At 39.9% G+C, this 19457-nt stretch overlaps 1 protein-coding gene and 1 long non-coding RNA gene across 2 annotated transcripts in view; both read left to right on the top strand.

The window, feature by feature from the left end:
- The first annotated feature begins 15300 nt into the window (after positions 1 to 15300).
- On the top strand, positions 15301 to 19243 carry LOC123936221. Its single transcript, XR_006817169.1, has 3 exons — positions 15301 to 15340; positions 16667 to 16788; positions 19181 to 19243. It is a non-coding gene; the product is annotated as an uncharacterized LOC123936221 (long non-coding RNA).
- The window catches only part of LOC123936219 (phosphatidylinositol 3,4,5-trisphosphate-dependent Rac exchanger 2 protein-like), a 25914-nt gene continuing 25695 nt past the window's right edge, over positions 19239 to 19457 (top strand). Inside the window, exon 1 of the mRNA XM_045996891.1 lies at positions 19239 to 19285. The gene's annotated coding sequence lies outside the window, so the exon portion shown is untranslated. The remainder of the gene's footprint in view (positions 19286 to 19457) is intronic.

The following is a 19457-nucleotide window of genomic DNA, read 5'->3' as shown; positions in this document are numbered from 1 at the left end:
CCCACTCTCACCACTCTTGTTCAACATAGTATTAGAAGTTCTAGCAACAGCAATCAGACAACAAAGAGAAATAAAAGGTATCCAAATTGGCAAGGAAGAAGTCAAACTCTCTCTCTTCGCAGATGACATGATTCTTTATATGGAAAACCCCAAAGACTCCACCCCCAAACTACTAGAACTCATACAGCAATTCAGTAACGTGGCAGGATACAAAGTCAATGTACAGAAATCAGTGACTTTCTTATACACTAACAATGAAAATACAGAAAGGGAAATTTGAGAATCGATTCCATTTACTATAGCACCAAGAACCATAAGATACCTGGGAATAAACCTAACCAAAGAGGTAAAGGACCTGTACTCGAGGAACTACAGAACACTCATGAAAGAAATTGAAGAAGACACAAAAAGATGGAAGACTGTTCCATGTGCTTGGATTGGAAAAATAAACATTGTTAAAATGTCTATACTGCCTAGAGCAATCTATACTTTTAATGCCATTCTGATCAAAATTCCACTGGTATTTTTCAAAGAGCTGGAGCAAATAATCCTAAAATTTGTATGGAATCATAAGAGACCCTGAATTCCTAAGGAAATGTTGAAAAACAAAAACAAAACTGGTGGCATCACGTTACCCGATTTCAAGCTTTACTACAAAGCTGTGATCACCAAGACAGCATGGTACTGGCATAAAAACAGACACATAGACCAGTGGAACAGAGTGGAGAGCCCACATATGGACCCTCAACTCTATGGTCAAATAATCTTCGACAAAACAGGAAAAAATATACAATGGAAAAAAGACAGTCTCTTCAATAAATGGTGCTGGGAAAACTGGACAGCGATATGTAGAAGAATGAAACTCGACCATTCTCTTACACCCTACACAAAGATAAACTCGAAATGGATAAAAGACCTCAACGTGAGACAGGAATCCATCAGAATCCTAGAGGAGAACATAGGCAGTAACCTCTTCGATATCAGCCACAGCAACTTCTTTCAAGATATGTCTCCAAAGGCCAAGGAAACAAAAGCGAAAATGAACTTTTGGGACTTCATCAAGATCAAAAGCTTCTGCACAGCAAAGGAAACAGTCAACAAAGCAAAAAGGCAACCCATGGAACGGGAGAAGATATTTGCAAATGACAGTACAGGCAAAAGGTTGATATCCAGGATCTATAAAGAACTCCTCAAACTCAACACACACAAAACAGATAATCATATCAAAAAATAGGCAGAAGATATGAACAGACACTTCTCCAATGAAGACATACAAATGGCTATCAGACCCATGAAAAAATGTTCTTTATCACTAGCCATCAGGGAGATTCAAATTAAAACAACATTGAGATACCACCTGACACCAGTTAGAATGGCCAAAATTAGCAAGACAGGAAACAACGTGTGTTGGAGAGGATGTGGAGAAAGGGGAACCCTCTTACATGTTGGTGGGAATGCAAGTTAGTGCAGCCTCTTTGGAGAACAGTGTGGAGATTCCTGAAGAAATTAAGAATAGAGCTTCCCTATGACCCTGCAATTGCACTGCTGGGTATTTACCCCAAAGACACAGATGTAGTGAAAAGAAGGGCCATCTGTACCCCAATGTTTATTGCAGCAATGGCTATGATCGCCAAACTGTGGAAAGAACCAAGATGCCCTTCAACGGATGAATGGATAAGGAAGATGTGGTACATATACACAATGGAGTATTATGCCTCCATCAGAAAGAATGAATACCCAACTTTTGAAGCAACATGGACGGGAATGGAAGAGATTATGCTGAGCGAAATAAGTCAAGCAGAGAGAGTCAAGTATCATATGGTCTCACTTATTTGTGGAGCATAACAAATGACATGGAGGACATGGGGAGATGGAGAGGAGAGGGAGTTGAGGGAAACTGGAAGGGGAGATGAACCACAGAGACTATGGACTCTGAAAAACAACCAGAGGGTTTTGAAGGGGCGGGGGTGTGAGAGGTTGAGGAACCAACCAGGTGGTGGGTAATAGGGAGGGCACGTACTGCATGGAGCACTCTGTGTGATGCCAAAAAAATGAACACTGTTATACTGTAAATAAAAACAATTAAAAAAAAAACCTCTCCACAGTGTAGGGATAGAGGTAACATACCTCAATATCATAAAAGCTATCTACAAAAAGCCCACACCAAATATTATTCTCAATGGGAAAATACTGAGAACTTTTCCCTTAAGGTCAGGGACACAACAATGGATGCCCACTCTCAACCACTGTTGTTCAACATAGTACTAGAAGTCCTAGCCTCAGCCGTCAGACAACAAAAGGAAATAAAAATAATTCAAATTAGCAAGGAAGAGGTGAAACTCTCACTCTTCACAGATGACATGATCCTTTATGTGGGAAAATCCAAAAAACTCCACCCCAATTGAAATTCCTTACTCTCTTTTTTGCGTATCTATCACCAGTTTTTTATTTGTGGTTATTGTTAGATTTGTATATAACATCTGCATATAGCAGTCCATAATTAGTTAATAGTTGCTTATGTTTGAACCCATTTTTTCTCCTCTCCTTCCCAAGTTTTATGCATATGGTGTCTTACTTTACATCTTTTTATTTTGTGAATTCCTTGACTGGTTTTTGTAATTATACTTAATTTTACCACTTTCTGCTTTCTCCTTTTTTGCTCCTTCTTATGGTCTTTACTTTTCATTCAGAGTCCCTGATATCATTTTTTTGTAGGATTTCTTTGGTGGTGATGAATTCCTCTAATTTCTTTTTTGTCTGTGAAACTTTTTATCTCCCCTTTTATTCTGAAGGATAGCCCTGATGTATAGAGTATTCTTGTTTGCAGAGTTTTTTGTTAGCACATTTAATATATCGTGACACTCCCATTTGGCCTGCAAAGTTTCTGTTGAAAAATTAGCTGATAACCTTATGGGATTTTGTTGTATGTAACTGTTTTCTTTTCTCTTGCTGCTTTTAAAATTCTCCTCTTGCCATTTTAATTAATATATGTCTTGGTGTAGACCTCCTTGGGTTGATTTCAATTATTATGCTGAATGTATCACTAAATTCCCTTAGTCTATTTTCTTTTTTGTTTGTTTGGTTTTTTTTGTTTTGTTTTGTTATTTTTTTCTCTCTGTCACCCCACTTCATTGTTTTCCACTACTCTGTTCTCCAGGTCGCTGATCTGTTCTGCTTTCTCTTGTCTACTATTTATTTCCCCTAGTTTATTTTTAATATCCATTACTGGATATTTCTTCATCTTTGATTGGTTCCTTTTTATGTTTTCTATCTATTAAAGGTCTCACTGAGGTCCTCCACTCTTAAGTCAAGTATCTTTTTGACCAGCACTTAAAGTGCTCTCTCAAGCATATTATGTTTCTTTATTTTATTTAACTTTCTTACTGTGATTTTGTCCTGTTCTTTCATTTGGGATATATTTTTCTGTCTCATTTTTTTCTAACTACCTGCGTCTTGTCTAACTACATCAGCTACATCCTTTGCTCTTGCAAGTAGTGGCCTTATGACAAAGAGGTCTTGTAATATCCTGCAGTGCCATGTCTCCTGTTCCTTAGGACCTGGCACTTCAAGGAGTGACTCCTGTGTGTGTTGTGTGTGTCCTGTTTTGTTCTGGACACTTTTTCCTTCAGTCCTTTTGGCTGCAGTGGCTTTCTTGCCTGTAGTGAGCAGTGTTTGGTCCATCGCTGACATAGAGTGCATTTTACAACTTGCTAGAGTGGGTTTTAATCTACTTACTAAGTGAGACTTGGAGCCCCTGCTTCAGGCTTTAATCTACTTGCTAAGTGAGACTTGGAGCCCCTGCTTCAGGACTGGGCTGACCTAGCAGAAGTGCAGAGAGTGCATGGGCTGTCACTTCCAGGAAAGAGGATCTCACAAAAGGCAGGGGTTGTCTTGCTGTGAAAATTTGCACTGGTCTTCTAGGGGCATGAACTGGCAGCACCAGGACTGAGGCAAGTGTAACTAGTAAAGGTGTATCTGCTGAAGTGAGGGGGGCAGGGCTTGGTCCAAACATGTTAATTAGGGAGTGTGGGCACTGATCTGGTTTCTGCAGATGGCAGTGTGTTTATGCTAAGAGCTGGGGGCAGGGAGGAGGGGAAGGAGAGGGGAATGGTGCCCATCAGTTCCTTTGATCCTGGAGGAGTCTCTGTGAGATCCATGTATCTCTAGGATATGCCCTGTGATGAGTAAATCACTCTCCCTCCAGTCTTTCCCTGGTGGTTTTTCAAATTGCTGGTTCTATGTTCTGTCTGCTAAGGTTTCTTGGCATACTATCTCTTAAAGGCTAGGGACTCAACTTTCTAACATTCTCAGGGTTCTCCTAGAGCTGAGCTTACTGACATTTAGAATTCTATCCAGGTAATAGCCAGGCCAACCTTTAAGGCTGCTTGTTGTTAAGAACTAGTGAAATGTGTCCCCTCTCACCTTCAAAGCCAAATGTTATGGGTTTGTCTTACCCTTGCAGTTTCCTCTGTGTGACAGTCTGTTTCTCACCCTTCTCAGCACCCCTGGCTCCTTCCTCTCCACAAGTAGCCATGGTCTATTTAGGCTTCGAAACACCTCTCCACCTTTCCTACCTTCTTCAAGGTGACCTCTCCTTGCCAGTCTTTGGGTAGTTTTCTGGGTCATTAACCTGATGTGAGTGTTAGCTGGTTATGTCTGTGAGACAAGGCAAGCTTAGGTTCCTTCTATTCCACCACCTACCCAGTGTCCTATATATGTATATACTTATTGGCTTAAAATAGGATGACCACTCTGGAGGTTTGCAAAACAAGCACTTGCCAATATTGGTTACAATATTACTTGGCAGGACAGGGAGGGAGGAAATAGAGGTTGAAACCCATGCCTATGGCTGTGCTTTTTGACTGTGCCCAGGCCATGCATCAGACATTTGAGCTATGAAGCCATCAGGATGTCTCTAGTCCGGCCACTCTCTGCCTATACTACAGGAGACATCCTCAGTGAAAAATACTTGACTGAGTCCCGTCTATCCTCAGATCTACAACAGATCATAACAATAAATGATACTTGCTACAGGACGCTAATTTTGGGGTAGCTCTCTTACAGAAATAGGCAACTGTAACAGGTAGTAACCACTACCATTACTCATACTCTACTTTTATGTTTTTCCTAATAGATGGGACTTTAATATTTACTTGGGTTATTTAACTAATTTAGATTTTTTTCACTTCATCTATGACAGAAACAGCTTTTGACCCAAAGGCTTTACCTTTGTCTTATGGATTAGTTGAACATATTTTGATCTTTTAAACTCTACTTCTGGGAACACTCTGACTAACACTGTGATCTTTTATAAGTCACCTATACAAAAGTTTAGAGAAAAAAACACTCCTTGAAAATAACTTTTTATTTCCAAAGTTTGTGGGGCACCTAGGTGGCTCAGTGGGTTAAAGCCTCTGCCTTCTGCTCAGGTCATGATCCCAGGGTCCTGGGATCAAATCCCGAGTCGGGCTCTCTGCTCAGCAGGGAGCCTGCTTCCTCTTCTCTCTCTGCCTACCTCTCTGCCTACTTGTGATCTCTGTCTGTCAAATAAATTTAAAAAAAAATCTTTAAAACAAAACAAAACAAAAACCAAAGTTTGCATGACATCTTTACAAAAGAATAAAATAAATACACCAGTAGGATAAAATGAAGGCATATTATAACAATCTATAATAGTAAAAAATTGTGGTTTTTATTGCTTAATTTTATTCACTTAATTGACCGTTTCTTCTGTTTAGTAAGCATTAAAAATAGAACTTGCCTTCTACATACTCTGTTGAGCAGATCTCTTGCTTTGTCCCTTCCTCTGTTCAGACATGAAACAATTACCTTCTTCAAACTGAAAATAGCTTTCAAATGTCATTTATAAACATTTATAAACATATAAACATTATAAACATTTATTAAACATTTATTAAACATAGTATTTAACATTATCCATCTCCTTGTGAATTTTTAAAACCACAACACATGATTTTAACAACCACAGCTATGTACTATGGGAAAGTCGAAGCCAAAAAACACAGGAATTGGAGCCAGTGAGTGAAAGGAGGGAGCATGAGATTGATGTATGGAAAGCTTACAAAGAAAAAAATTCAGGACTTTCCAAAAGCACAGAACTAAAGTCAGTCCCATAGCTACATAAAGAAACTCTTAACTAAAATAGACATGCTATTCAGTGTTCTGAAATTATAATTGGCCTTCTAGCATTATTTTACATGGAATTAGTCTCCTCTATTAATCCAGAAATACCAGCCCCAACCAGTGCATCTCCCCGTACCCCTAAAATTTGATAAAGATCATTACTTTCTTTAGTATACATGAATTTCTCATTTCTGCTGAATGATTTCTCAAACTACGTCCTAAACAGGATTACAGACATTGGCACAGAGGAATGCTAATGAGGAGCTACAGGCATTTCCCAATTTAAAACTTGATTGCATTCCAAAAATTTATCGGAAAGTTTGACTAATTGGAACTCAGAATGTATCTTCTTGTGGAAATAAATGGTGGATAATTTCCTGAACTGACCCAAGCCAGGCCATGAGATACCTAAGCCATCATTTCCAACAGCACAACCTAAAATCTGGGTCCAGACAACAGGATCTTTTGGGAAGAGTAGGAGTAAAGGCAATACAGTGAGGTTTACCCCCCTTTTACTTACCACTACTATTATTATACCTTAAATAGGTTAAAAGTGTCTTGGCTATTCTCTCTCCTCCCCCTTTAAATACCACTTCAGCCCTCCTATCCCTGCTAGTGAAATGCTCCAAGCTCCAAAGGTATCTTCCCTACCTCTGCCCCAACCCTACCCCACAGTCTTCATGTCAAGAGTTCAACAGAATGGGAGGCAGTGATAGAAAGACACATTTGTCACTCTTGAGATTTGCCACTTACAAGCTTCCTCACTGGCCAGAATTACATTGGTAGCAGCAGTTCCTCTAATTGCTTGTTCTGGCTTTTGGGAGCTCAAATTGTCATTAAGAAAAAAAATCAATAACTTTTCAGATGTTCTATTCTTCGCAGAAAAAGAGCCCTGGGAAATGTCCATATAGCAGAAGTCCCTGCTGCCATCAATTCTTGCTCCTGTGCCAGTTTTGAATCGATTTAAGAAAAGCTGTCTATGGCTTATGTCTCTCGTCTTCTCTTTCCTTGAATCTTTAGCACAGTTTCTCTAAACATTCAGTGCTCCCTTCAAGGGAGATCTTTGTCTTTTGGAGCAGGTACATTTTCCACTGCCCTATTCTGGTCATGAATATCCTTACTCAGGACCACGTGTCTTTGCATCCAGGGCGAACTTGGATAATTAGGCAGCAGGTGAGGAAAGGCATGACAGGGAAGGTTTGGCTCAATGCAAATGGCATTCGCAGAAGGTTTGGCTCAATGCAAACTCTAATGATCAATGAGGGCTGCCTGAAAAGTGGCAAATAGGGGCTGGCAGAAAGAGAAGGATTCCAGGGAGATCCCAGCTCCAGAGCAAGAGTCTCATAGTTGATTGTTGACTCTGGCAAGAGTACTGGCCAGAGGACAGTGAGGGAACCCACACACTTACACCCTCAATCCTTGGCAGTATGGAGTCAGGATGATTTGGATTCATATCTGGTTTTTCCATTTGGTAGTTATGTGGCATTGGGCAATTTACTTTTAGTTTCTTCTTTTGAAAACTTGAGATAAAAATCTACATCAAAGATCCTTGTGGTAAAGTTAACATTTACAAAGATACAAAAATCCCAAAATATTAATTCTTATCCCCTTCACTAACACTGTCTGCCATTTAATCTTGTTAAATGTTCACAGTTTGTCTCTCCCTCCGATTTCCCCCAACTCACTTCTGAGAGTCTGTAGATTCTGAGAAACAAACTGAGGGTTTTGGAGGGGAGGGGAGTGGGGGGTTGGGTGAGCCTGGTGATGGGTATTATGGAGGGCACGTATTGCATGGAGCACTGAGTGTGGTGCATAAACAATGAATTTTGGAACACACACACACACAATTTAATTTAATTTAATTTTAAAAAAGAATATATACACATAGATGTAGCATCAGCTAATTCAGATTCTTTTGAAAATTTGGCCTGAAGCCAATAAGAGTTTAATTCGTTTGAAAGAACAGACCCATTAAGAATATTTATGTTATAATCAAACATAATTGTAAATAAATATTTAACCTAATTAAAATAAAACTCAATTGTTTTAGCTTAATAATTTTAGTTGCAACTAGAATGTTAATTATGAAAAAAATTATTTTTCATAATGGCCCTTTCCATGAATTTACTTGATTGTTTATTACTTTAAATGACTGGGGTTTTTTTTGTAATGGATAATCCTAGGTTTATTTTATAATAATTTAAAATTTTAATTTCCAGCTAGTTCAACTTAATAAAATGCAGAAAATTTGGAAAAGAACTCTTGTTAAATGTTCAGTTTATGACTTAAATTTCAAATGATGAAACTCTGTTCATTGATTTCCAGTCATCTTCTGAACAGCCTTCTGGGTGCTCTTCCATTACTAGCACACCTGTTAATGCCTTTTTGCACGAGACCTCTACCCAAGTGCCCGGAGAGATGTTTGTACACCTATCATTTCCAGAAGTACCCACTAAATGAGCCAGACAGAGCTCAGTCCCTCCCTATATCTCTTGGATTCAAAACACAAAGCTAAAGTTAGAAATTCAAATAGCAAAACAAAACAAAGGAAAATGATCAGATCATGAGTCCTGTGGACAGAGAACTCAAATCAGGTGATCTAAGGCTTTCACTGATCATTTGTCTCAAACCTAGTATGGTAGGCCGAAAAATTATCTCTCAGAACCTATGAGTATATTACCTTCCATTGTGAAGAGACTAGCAGAGATTATTAAGATTAAAAATCTTAAAATGGAGAGCTGTTTTGGATTATCCAGGTGGACCAGTCTCGTCCCAAGAACTCAAATTCAGAAGAGGGAGGCAGAGGGAGGGGGCCCCAAAACATGAGATGGAAGACAGAGGGGAGATAAGAAGTGTGAGAGGGGACTGACCATTGCTGGCTTTGTAGAAGAGACAGGACCACAGGCCAGCAGAACCTCAGTGCTCCTCAACTGAGAGCTATAAGAAAATAAAGACCATGGAACAGAATTCTGCCAACCACCTGAAATGAACAGGGAAATAGATTCTCCCTTAGAGCCTCCAGAAAGGCACACAGCCTTAAGAAACTTTTCGTTTAGCTCTGTGAAACCTGTTTTGGGCTTCTGATCTACAGAACTGTGAGGTAATTTATTTGTGTCATTTAGCTGCTACATTTGTAGGAATTTGTTAGGACAGCCCTAGGATGCCTCAGGCCACTGCAGATGGGATGGGAGAGTTGTCTCTTCCAGGTCCCATTCAATGCCTTCCTTAGTTTGCATGGTGCTCTCAGATTCTAGAACATACCCCAAGTTTTTCAGCTCACCCACAATTCCACTAAGTCTTTCTGCAGGAGATGGTGCCTAAGTCTTGTAGGAAAAGTTAGCCAAAAGAAAAGGGAGTTGATCCAGGTGGAAGCCATTCATAAACTGTTAGGTAGAGTTTAGGCAAAGTTTAAGTTTGTGCTTCATTGGGGACTATTCTTATAGCTATTAGGAAAAAAGATGCATGGGAAATGAAATATTAGAATATTCATACAGAAGCCCAGGTAAGAAACAATCATGACATAAGACATTGGTAGGAAGGATGGCTGTTTGAAAATGAATCCAACAGATACTTAGCTCATGAAATCAGCAAAACTTAGTGACTGATTTTATATGGGCTTTGAGTGAGAGGTAGGGCCATGTCTAACTCCCAGAGCCTGAGTAAATGGTAGTGTCTCCAACAGAGATGAAAATATACAAAAGGAGGGGGTGTTTAGTGGAAAAGAAGGTAATATGCTCTTTTTGGCAAATGTTATGGAATTGGAGATGTCTTTCATATGTCACGGATAAGCTATCTAGCACTCAGCTGGATTTTTGAGTCTAAAATTCAAGGGAGATGTTTATTTTAAAAGTATGAATATGGAAGTTATCAATATATGGCAGCTAGGGAGTTGTAAAAATCATGAGTGGCAGTGATTCCCAGAAAGACTATGTAGAATAAAAAGAAATAAGAATCTCAGGTTAAACCTTTGAGCACACAGTATTAGAGCCATGGAGAGAAAAAAGAACCCACAAAGAGACCAGAAAAGGAAAGTCAGGGGTAGAGTGTGGAGTAACCAAAGCAAAGAGAGAAGAGAGATTCCAGAAAAAGGAAATGGCTAGCAGTAAGGTGAGACCTACAACATGTCCTCGAGTCCAGCATTTAGGAAGCCATTGGTGATGGCACTCCCCGTAGCACAGGTGAAGTTGAGGCAAGTTACAGAGAAATGAGGAGTATATAGTACATGATGAAATAAAGAGAGATATTTCTTCCTTCAGACGAAGATAACATTTTCATGTCTTACCAGGAAATGGTGTCTTGCCTGTTTCATTAATGACAGTACAGACAAAAGGTTGATATCCAGGATCTACAAAGAACTTCTCAAACTCAACACACACAAAACAGATAATCATATCAAAAAATGGGCAGAAGATATGAATAGACACTTCTCCAACAAAGACATACAAATGGCTATCAGACACATGAAAAAATGTTCATCATCACTAGCCATCAGGGAGGTTCAAATTAAAACAACATTGAGATTCCACCTGACACCAGTTAGAATGGCCAAAATTAGCAAGACAGGAAACAACGTGTGCTGGAGAGGATGTGGAGAAAGGGGAACCCTCTTACACTGTTGGTGGGAATGCAAGTTAGTGCAGCCACTTTGGAGAACAGTGTGGAGATTCCTGAAGAAATTAAGAGTAGAGCTTCCCTATGACCCTGCAATTGCACTGCTGGGTATTTACCCCAAAGATACAGATGTAGTGAAAAGAAGGGCCATTTGTACCCCAATGTTTATTGCAGCAATGGCTACGGTCACCAAACTGTGGAAAGAACCAAGATGCCCTTCAACGGATGAATGGATAAGGAAGATGTGGTCCATATACACAATGGAGTATTATGCCTCCATCAGAAAGGATGAATACCCAACTTTTGTAGCAACATGGACAGGACTGGAAGAAATTATGCTGAGCGAAATAAGTCAAGCAGAGAGAGTCAAGTATCATATGGTCTCACTTATTTGTGGAGCATAACAAATAACATGGAGGACATGGGGAGATGGAGAGGAGAGGGAGTTGAGGGAAACTGGAAGGGGAGATGAACCATGAGAGACTATGGACTCTGAAAAACAACCAGAGGGTTATGAAGGGGCGGCGGGAGGGGGTGGGGTAGGGTGGGAGGTTGAGGAACCAGGTGGTGGGTAATAGGGAGGGCACGTACTGCATGGAGCACTGGGTGTGATGCCAAAACAATGAACACTGTTATGCTGTAAATAAGCAAATAAAAATAAATAAATTAATTAAAAAAAAAACAAAACTAAAGTTTACTGAGCATCTGCTTAATGCAATACTATGGTAAAGGGATCTATGGAGAAGACAAAGATAACATGAAGATGTAGGGTTTCTCTTAAAGAACTTATAATTAAAATACAAAATAATGCATAATAAAAACAATAATTGGTCTTTATTGAACATTTTCAATGTGCTAGGCATTAATTTTACAAACTCTTTTAATCTTTATAACCATTAATTGGTCATGATTATGACCCTTGGTTTTTGTTTTGGGTTTTTTTGTTGTTGTTGTTTTTCAGGTGAAGAAACTGAAGCACAGAAAAATTATGTAACTTGCCCAAGGTCACTCACTTAGTGAATATTCACATAAGAATTCAACTCTGGGAGATAAGGCTTCAGAATGTGTTTACTTAACTATTATGGACCGCAACTATGAGGAAATGTTGAATAAAATAAGAGTCAGGAAGAGAGGAAGCAGGAAGCACTTCAGGGGTTCAGAAGAGAGTAACTTCTGTTTAGAACCAGGAAGAAGTCCATGAGGATGTGGGCATTTGGGTAAGCCTTAATGGACACATGAGGCATGGTGTGATGACAACAAGGGCAACTAAGCTAAAGAAGGTAGGTGATCAAAGGTCCGGAGGTGGAGATGGGTTGCCTGTGGGATGCACAGTACAGAGGTGTGTCTGGTTTGGTGTAAAAAGACAAAAAGGAGCAGTATAGCTAAAAAGGAAGTGTGGCCGGAATGTAGAGGAAGCTAATTAGGCTTTTTAAAAATCATCCTTCCACCAAAAATCATCATCATCTTCATCATCATCTACAGATGATTTTGAAAAAGGTTAGGAATATGATTGGTATTATATTTTTAGAGGGATTAATTCAGTAGCAGTGCTTAGGGAGAGCTAAAATATCATCTCTTTTTAATCCCATGAACCTCCCCGAATTGTCTTAGAAGCTATCCAAGAATTTGCATTATTCTTTTATGGCTGTGATAACAAAGTACAAAACTTGGCTTAAACAACATACATCCATTCTTTTGTACTTCTGGAGGCCATAAATCCAAAATGGGTTCCACTGGCCTGAAAGTGTTAACAAGGCCATGCCCCCTCTAGAAACCCTAGGGGAGAATCTGTTTCCTTGCTTTTTCCAGTTTCTAGTGCTGCATTTCTCACATTATTTGACTTGTGGCCGCTACCATCTTCAAAGCCAATAGTGTAGCATCTTGCTTCAGTGGTCACATTGCCCTCTTTCTTGGTGTTAAATCTCCCTAAGATGTTATGCCTCCTTCTTTTAAGAATACTTGCGATTGCATTTAGGACCCACCTGGATAATCCAGGATCATCTTCTCCTAGAACATTTAGTTTAATCACATCTGTGATATCCTTTTTTGCCTTAAGAGGTAACACTCACAGGTTCTAGAGATTAAGACTTGGATATCTTTGGAGGCCACTATCCAGCCTAGAACAACATCGTTTAGGAAAACAATCCCAAATCCTTTGGCCTCTTTTTCATTCTTGTCCTCAAGTGACTGAATGGTGACAAAAATATAATCATTCAATTGGAAGATTGGTCTGGAATTGGCAGTGGGATATGGAGAATATGCCAATCCCTCTATCCACCCCTGTGGTGTTGAAGGAAGGAAGGATAGGAGGGAGGAAGGAAGGAGAGAGATACTAAAACACCATTTGACCAAGAGATTAGTGAGATGCCCACTACAGTTCATGTGGGCAAAGTGTGTGATTTACTTACAAAAGATGTATTCTTTTCATGGAATGGTGGATGAGACCAGCATGCAGGTATACTGGAGTAGACACTGCCATCACTTAGGATCACCCTGGCTGAAGACATGGAGTATGAGAGGAAAAATCAGTGAGGAAGAGCTAATACTAGGGCATGAGTCAGTTATAAGGACCAAGTGCAGAGCCCCTCGTTGCAGCTGAGTTACATGGAAAGGAGAGGAGCCCTAAGCTGAATGAAGTCCTGAAAACTTGGATGCAATGATGAATGGATTTACAAAGGAGAGGTTGGTTCAGCCTCTGTCATAATGATCAGAAATTCTGAATGTAAAATAACTAGTTCCTGAAATTTTACAACATCAGTAGCTCATCTTTTGCTCTATTACAGTTTTCTGCAAAATTTGGATTTTTATCTTCTTTTTATATTGTTCTATGCAACATAAGTATACAATGTGTAATAATCAAAAAGTAATTAAGTTGTATTAAGGAATGTTTATTAGTGAAAAAGTATTGCTAAAAGAGATCAAACCTTTGGGGATTGAATGACAATGATCTTTCATAAGGCATTCATGTCATCTGGGCCAGAATGAAAACTGGAAATAAAATAGTGGCTTTTTATAAATACACAATTAAAAATCTAAAGAAATTATTTTAAGCTGATAAGCATAAGATGTTACCATATTGGGGGCGCCTGGGTGGCTCAGTGTCATGATCCCAGCTCAGGTCATGATCCCAGGATCCTGGGATCGAGTCCCACGTTGGGCTCTCTGCTCAGCAAGGAGCCTGCTTCCACCTCTCTCTCTGCCTGCCTCTCTGCCTACTTGTGATCTCTGTCTGTCAAATAAATAAATAAAACCTTAAAAAAAAAGATGTTACCATACTGATAAATCTCCAGAATGGAAGTGGGAGTTATCTACTTTGGAAACCCATGGTAAGATATTACTATGAAGATGTTTGCATACTACATGTTTCCATCAAGGTCCTGGAATTGGACAGACAACACCATTAGTTGGTATGTTTGTGGAAGCCTCTTTGGTGAGGAATTGTTTGCAGTGGTGTAGACAGGGTTAAGGAAACCAACAGGAGGTGTTGAAGCATGCTTGAGGACTAGCAGCAGCTGAAAACCATTACCACCCACAGGCCTGAAGGGGAAGAAGAGGAAGGCTTTCCTAGACCAGACCTGGCCAAGGCCTTGGGAGACAAAGAATAATCATCACACTAGACAACATCATATACTTTGGTAAGACTGGGAAACTTCAAGAACTAAAGTGTAAGCAACTCTACCCCTTCTCCCACTAGTCACAGCATGTAAGATCGTGCCCTGAGGTGTAAGAGTTGGCCACAATCCAGAATAAAGATAATTATTTTTGGAGATCGCTTTTGAAAGATTGAGTGTATCCTCAATTTCAGGCAAACACAGGAACTAAGGTGCCTCTAAGCAGCCTTCCATTTCTCAGAGCTCTGATGGGCTTGACACAGACTGAAGATTAGAGTAGCCTGAAGCATGGACTGTTCCATCTTGTCATCAACGCGGTACGAAATACAGAACCTTACTCAGGCCCTAAGCCACTGTTTTAACTTCACCTAAGAGAGGAAGAGAATGGACCTTATTTCTCATTTGCATAGCCCCATGTAGGGGAAACTCAATATTGAGCGGGGCTTAAAGTGAGCCTTAAATACAGTAGCTGGGAGGAGCATGCTCTTCCCTCAGGGCAGGAAACGATTCCTGTAGGACTTGACCCCCAAAGGGATATCCCTAGAAGGTGACATAAAAGCTTTGAACAGGAAACACTCTTGCTAAAGGATTCCATACTTTCTAAATGAGAAATGTCAAGACTGGAGTATTATTTTGAGTGTCATTATTATCATTTTTGCTGGAATAAACAAATCATCGCATATGGACTTTACAGCTGAACAGTATTTTCCAGCTTTTTAGTTCCTCTGTCAGTCCCAAAATAGGTAATTACAGAAGCAAATGAAACCCTTCATACAATCCAAAGGTTTGGAGGGAGCCATCACCACCTACGCACTGGGCAGCAGGTCCTATGGGAAACATTTATTGTGCGCCACATGTGAATCAAAGTGGAAACCAACAGCTTTAGTTCTGGCTTTGGAACATATGGTGCGGTAAGTTATCAGCAATGTGCTGCATCAAAAATTGATCAAAATGTAACAGAAGAAACAGTGAAGGTGAGAAGAGGCACAGTCTGCCCTCAACCCAAGCACACATTCCCTTTTAGTTAAAATTTCTTCTGTGGGATGTTACTCTAGGCTCTTGAGCTTCTCCTCAGTTCCACTATAAGTTCTGTGCCAGTCACTTGTGTGGACGACCCTGAGATAAAGGGAAAGAGGTTTTGGGAAAAGAAACAGAGTGATGAGGACGTAGAGGCGTAGAAGACATGGAACAATTTTTTGCCGAGGCCTTTGGGCAGTTTGAAAAGAGGAAGAAAAACAAACACATGACCAAGAACCTCAGTGTCTGTGAGCAGGGGGGAACAGAGCCCTAAGTAGGAGCATTGCCTGAGGTGGCTTAGGAAGCAAGATGTGGACAAATGTGACTTCAATCTTTGATCACCAAAGAGTAAATGATTTGGGTGGTTCCGTGGTGCAGAAAATGTCTGCATAATGTCTTCAACTCAGAAACACATGTATAAGCCTTTCCTTTTAGGAAAGGAAAATGATGAAGAGTTTTGTAAAGGGGGAGGAGGTACATGAAAATTAATTACACTACTGTTATTATTCATTTAAGCTGCCTAAATTATTATTGATTATTTATTTTTGGTGCTGATTTGCTGTTTTATTTAAAAAAAAAAATTCCCAAGGATTTTTATAGGCTCTTCTATTTTTTTTATAAATTAAAAATGAACTTTCAAATTCTCTTACCAGGGGAGCATTTTAGTTTGTGTGCTTTTGGTCCCAAGCAATAGACACTTATTATTCAAACAAGTTGAAGACACATCAGCTCTCATTTGGGGACTCCAGACAGAAGAGAAGGTTCAGGACCTGTGACTCAGGGAGGTGGATAAGATTGCCAGGTTCTGTCTAGCTCTTCACTTTCATCCAGGTTATCTGCTTTGCCCCAGGGCTGGCTCTTCTCATCCCTGCAAAATGACCTTGTAGCTGTCCAAGCTATCACTTCCAGAAACAGCACCTTTCCAGAGGGGAAGCTGTCCATTCCAGGATGCTGTTCCAGAGACCAAAGAAGCCTTTGCCCCCAAAAGCCTGCCAGCAAATCTGCCTGCACTATGTTACCTGCTGCCCATTCTCACTAATGGGTTGGGGACTGTCACGCTTGGATTTAGTTATTCGGGCTTTTCCTGAGAGCCAGGAATGGGTTCCTGGTTCCCAGAGCTGTGTAGTAGAAAGGATGTCCAGACAAAATTGGTCCTCTGCCCTCTGCGTGGGTAGAAAGGATAAGCATGCCCTGAAATTTTCAGCTTGCAAAGAGAATACTATCCTCTCATGGACTTTTTTTTTGACCTGCTTCACTATTGCACTTATTATATTTATTTGTAGATGCTGTTCTCAAATATTGAAGATATCCTTGCTGTACCTAAGGAATTTTTAAAAGGCGTGGAAGAATGCCTGCATCCAGAACCTAACACTCAACAAGAAGTGGAACCAGCTTTCTTCACTTTGTAAGATCAATTTCTGTTTATTTTAGAAGCTCTGCCCCATCCCCCAGATTTTAAGGTTTAGCTTTTGGCACAGTAGCATGTGAGAACTCAGTGTAGAAGTAAAATGTGACACCGAAAGTTTGGGGTCTTTTAAGGCCAATGAAATCTTCCACTGAGAGCCAGGAAAGGGGTGAGGTCCTCACATCATCCATTTTATTCAGTGAAGAACAAACAGCCTTTTCTTTTTTCCAGCAAGTTAGTTCTTGGCATCCTCTGTAGCTTTGAATCCTAATGAATATTCAGGCTGTTCATAATGAATGGATTTTTATGTTTCCCCCAAACATAGAGCATTTCCCTTTTGAGGGAGAAAATCCTTACTCTTACAATGGCCTGATGAGCCTTTTGTGAGTCAGAATGTTCCCTTGTTAATGGGCTGGTGACAAGCCTGCAGGTGAAGGAGCCCTGTCACTCTAGGTACACAGACGCAGGAGTCTTTTGTTTTTCAAGGGTAGTTTCTCAGAAGGTCGTACTGAGTGGTGCAGAAGAATAACCAGTCAGTCCTCCGTTGTTTCAAATTACACATCATGCTCCTGTAATCATTTTCGTCTCTGTTAAAAATGCAAAAGAGTATTTTGTCACAGAAGTCAATTTTTGTTTATTTTTATTTCTATTTAGCCTTTAGAAAGTTAACGGTATGTATTTTTTTTTTTAATTTTTTTTTAAGATTTTATTTATTTATTTGATAGACAGAGATCACAAGTAGGCAGAGAGGCAGGCAGAGAGAGAGGAGGAAGCAGGCTCCCTGCGGAGCAGAGAGCCCTATGCGGGGCTCGATCCCAGGACCCTGAGATCATGACCTGAGCTGAAGGCAGCAGCTTAATCCACTGAGCCACCCAGGCGCCCCCGGTATGTAATTTTTAGGTCTGTAATCCTGTCTGGAGTGGGCAAAGCTGCAAAAGTTCTTTTTATAATCAGGAAATATTTCATAAAGGTACTTAATATTAAATGGAGAGAGGCTCCTTGGCGCAGGAAGATCAAGCCGTACTTTCCTTGGGTATGACTGGAAACCACGCATGTTTGTGTCCACTTAATGCAGACTGTTCCTCTTCATGAATGAATTCACATCTTCTGCCAGCTGGAGCATCTGCTGCCTTAGTCCAGGGCCTCACATGGGAATCTTGCACTCTGACATCCATTTCCTCAGTAACACACTATGAATCTGTCATCCATGAATTTAGCTAAACTATTTCTGAAGCGTATTTCCTTTTGGGTCATACCATCTCTTGAAATAAGTAACTCAAAATATAAGTAACTCAAAATATTTTTTGCTGGCTATATAAAATAGCACTCAGTGTTGCTTTCCAAATGTATGTCATGGAAATTCCAGAGGGTGTACTTCGGTTCTAATATTTGATCAATACATTTTCTGTGTCTTCCTCTTATTGGAGTTGCTTTGGTAGATACTAATCCTAGCCACTGAGAGAAAAATCTAATGACAGAAGGATGCTTAGAGGTCATGATGGTGAAATTACTCCCTTTTTGAATGTACCCCTTCTGTGGCAAATACGAAGGTTATTTATCTTGTTCCTACTTGATCTCTTTTAATGAAAGCTATAAACACTAGAAGATCTTTATGTTAATCCTGAATCTGCCTACCACTGCCCATTATGGATTGCCCTTGCAATGTCCACCCAGTGGTCTTAGTTTTGTGTTTTGGAGCTACACAGTGTTGTAAGTCCCATTACACTATGACAGCTGTCTGAAAGTAGCTACCATTTCCTTACTTTATTATACTAACAAATGATTCTACTTGAAATGACCTCTCATACTTTGTCACAGAGAGTCTCATATTTGGAGACTCTAAGTCCATCATTATCTTAGTCACTTGTTGCTGACTATTCTCTTGTTTGTCCGTGTCCCTCCTAAACACAGCTGTCCAGATTGGTGCATGTGAACTGCAGGGTATTAGGTCCCTCTATTCCTGCATGATCAGGCACATGCTTTTCCCTGTTCCTAAAATGCTTTCTTCCCTCACCCTGCCTGGGAATGATGCATTCATCTCTCTGAACCTTGCTCAGATACTACTTTTTTTTTTTTTTTTTAAAGCTGTATCTGAACCGTCTCAGGAAAGCTAAGTACCCTCTTCTCTGTAATTTGCTACCATTTGGCTCATTTACTTAGTATTGCATACGTCATATTGGACTCTAGTTCGTATAACCTTTTTTCCTAGATTATTCTTCTTGAATCAGAGAAAATTGGTAAATGAAGTATGCTTAGATACATACACAGAGTAGAGCTCCCAAAATATAGTAAACGCTTTGGACACATAAAATATGTTCACAAACATCACACAGGTTGATCTTTCCAAATAGGTATTACCATGACTCTAACTTATCCTTATTCAAATTCACAGAAAGACAAGTTTGGTATCTATGATGAATATTGTAGTAACCATGAGAAGGCACAGAAATTGCTTTTCGAACTTAACAAAATAAGAACAATCCGCACATTTCTTTTGGTAAGTATATATATGAGTGTTACCATACGCTGTGATTTGTTGCTAGGCTCTCTAAGGAACCAAGGACTAGCGTCAATGTGGTGCAAAAATTACTCATGGGACAATGCTTTAAATGTGTCCGGGCTAGGAGACTAAAGTCACAAAGGACTCTAATCGTAAGAAGGGAGAGTTG

This window comes from Meles meles, unplaced genomic scaffold, assembly GCF_922984935.1.
Source record: "Meles meles unplaced genomic scaffold, mMelMel3.1 paternal haplotype, whole genome shotgun sequence".
Lineage (NCBI taxonomy): Eukaryota > Metazoa > Chordata > Mammalia > Carnivora > Mustelidae > Meles > Meles meles.
This window is presented reverse-complemented; position numbering and strand designations above follow the sequence as displayed.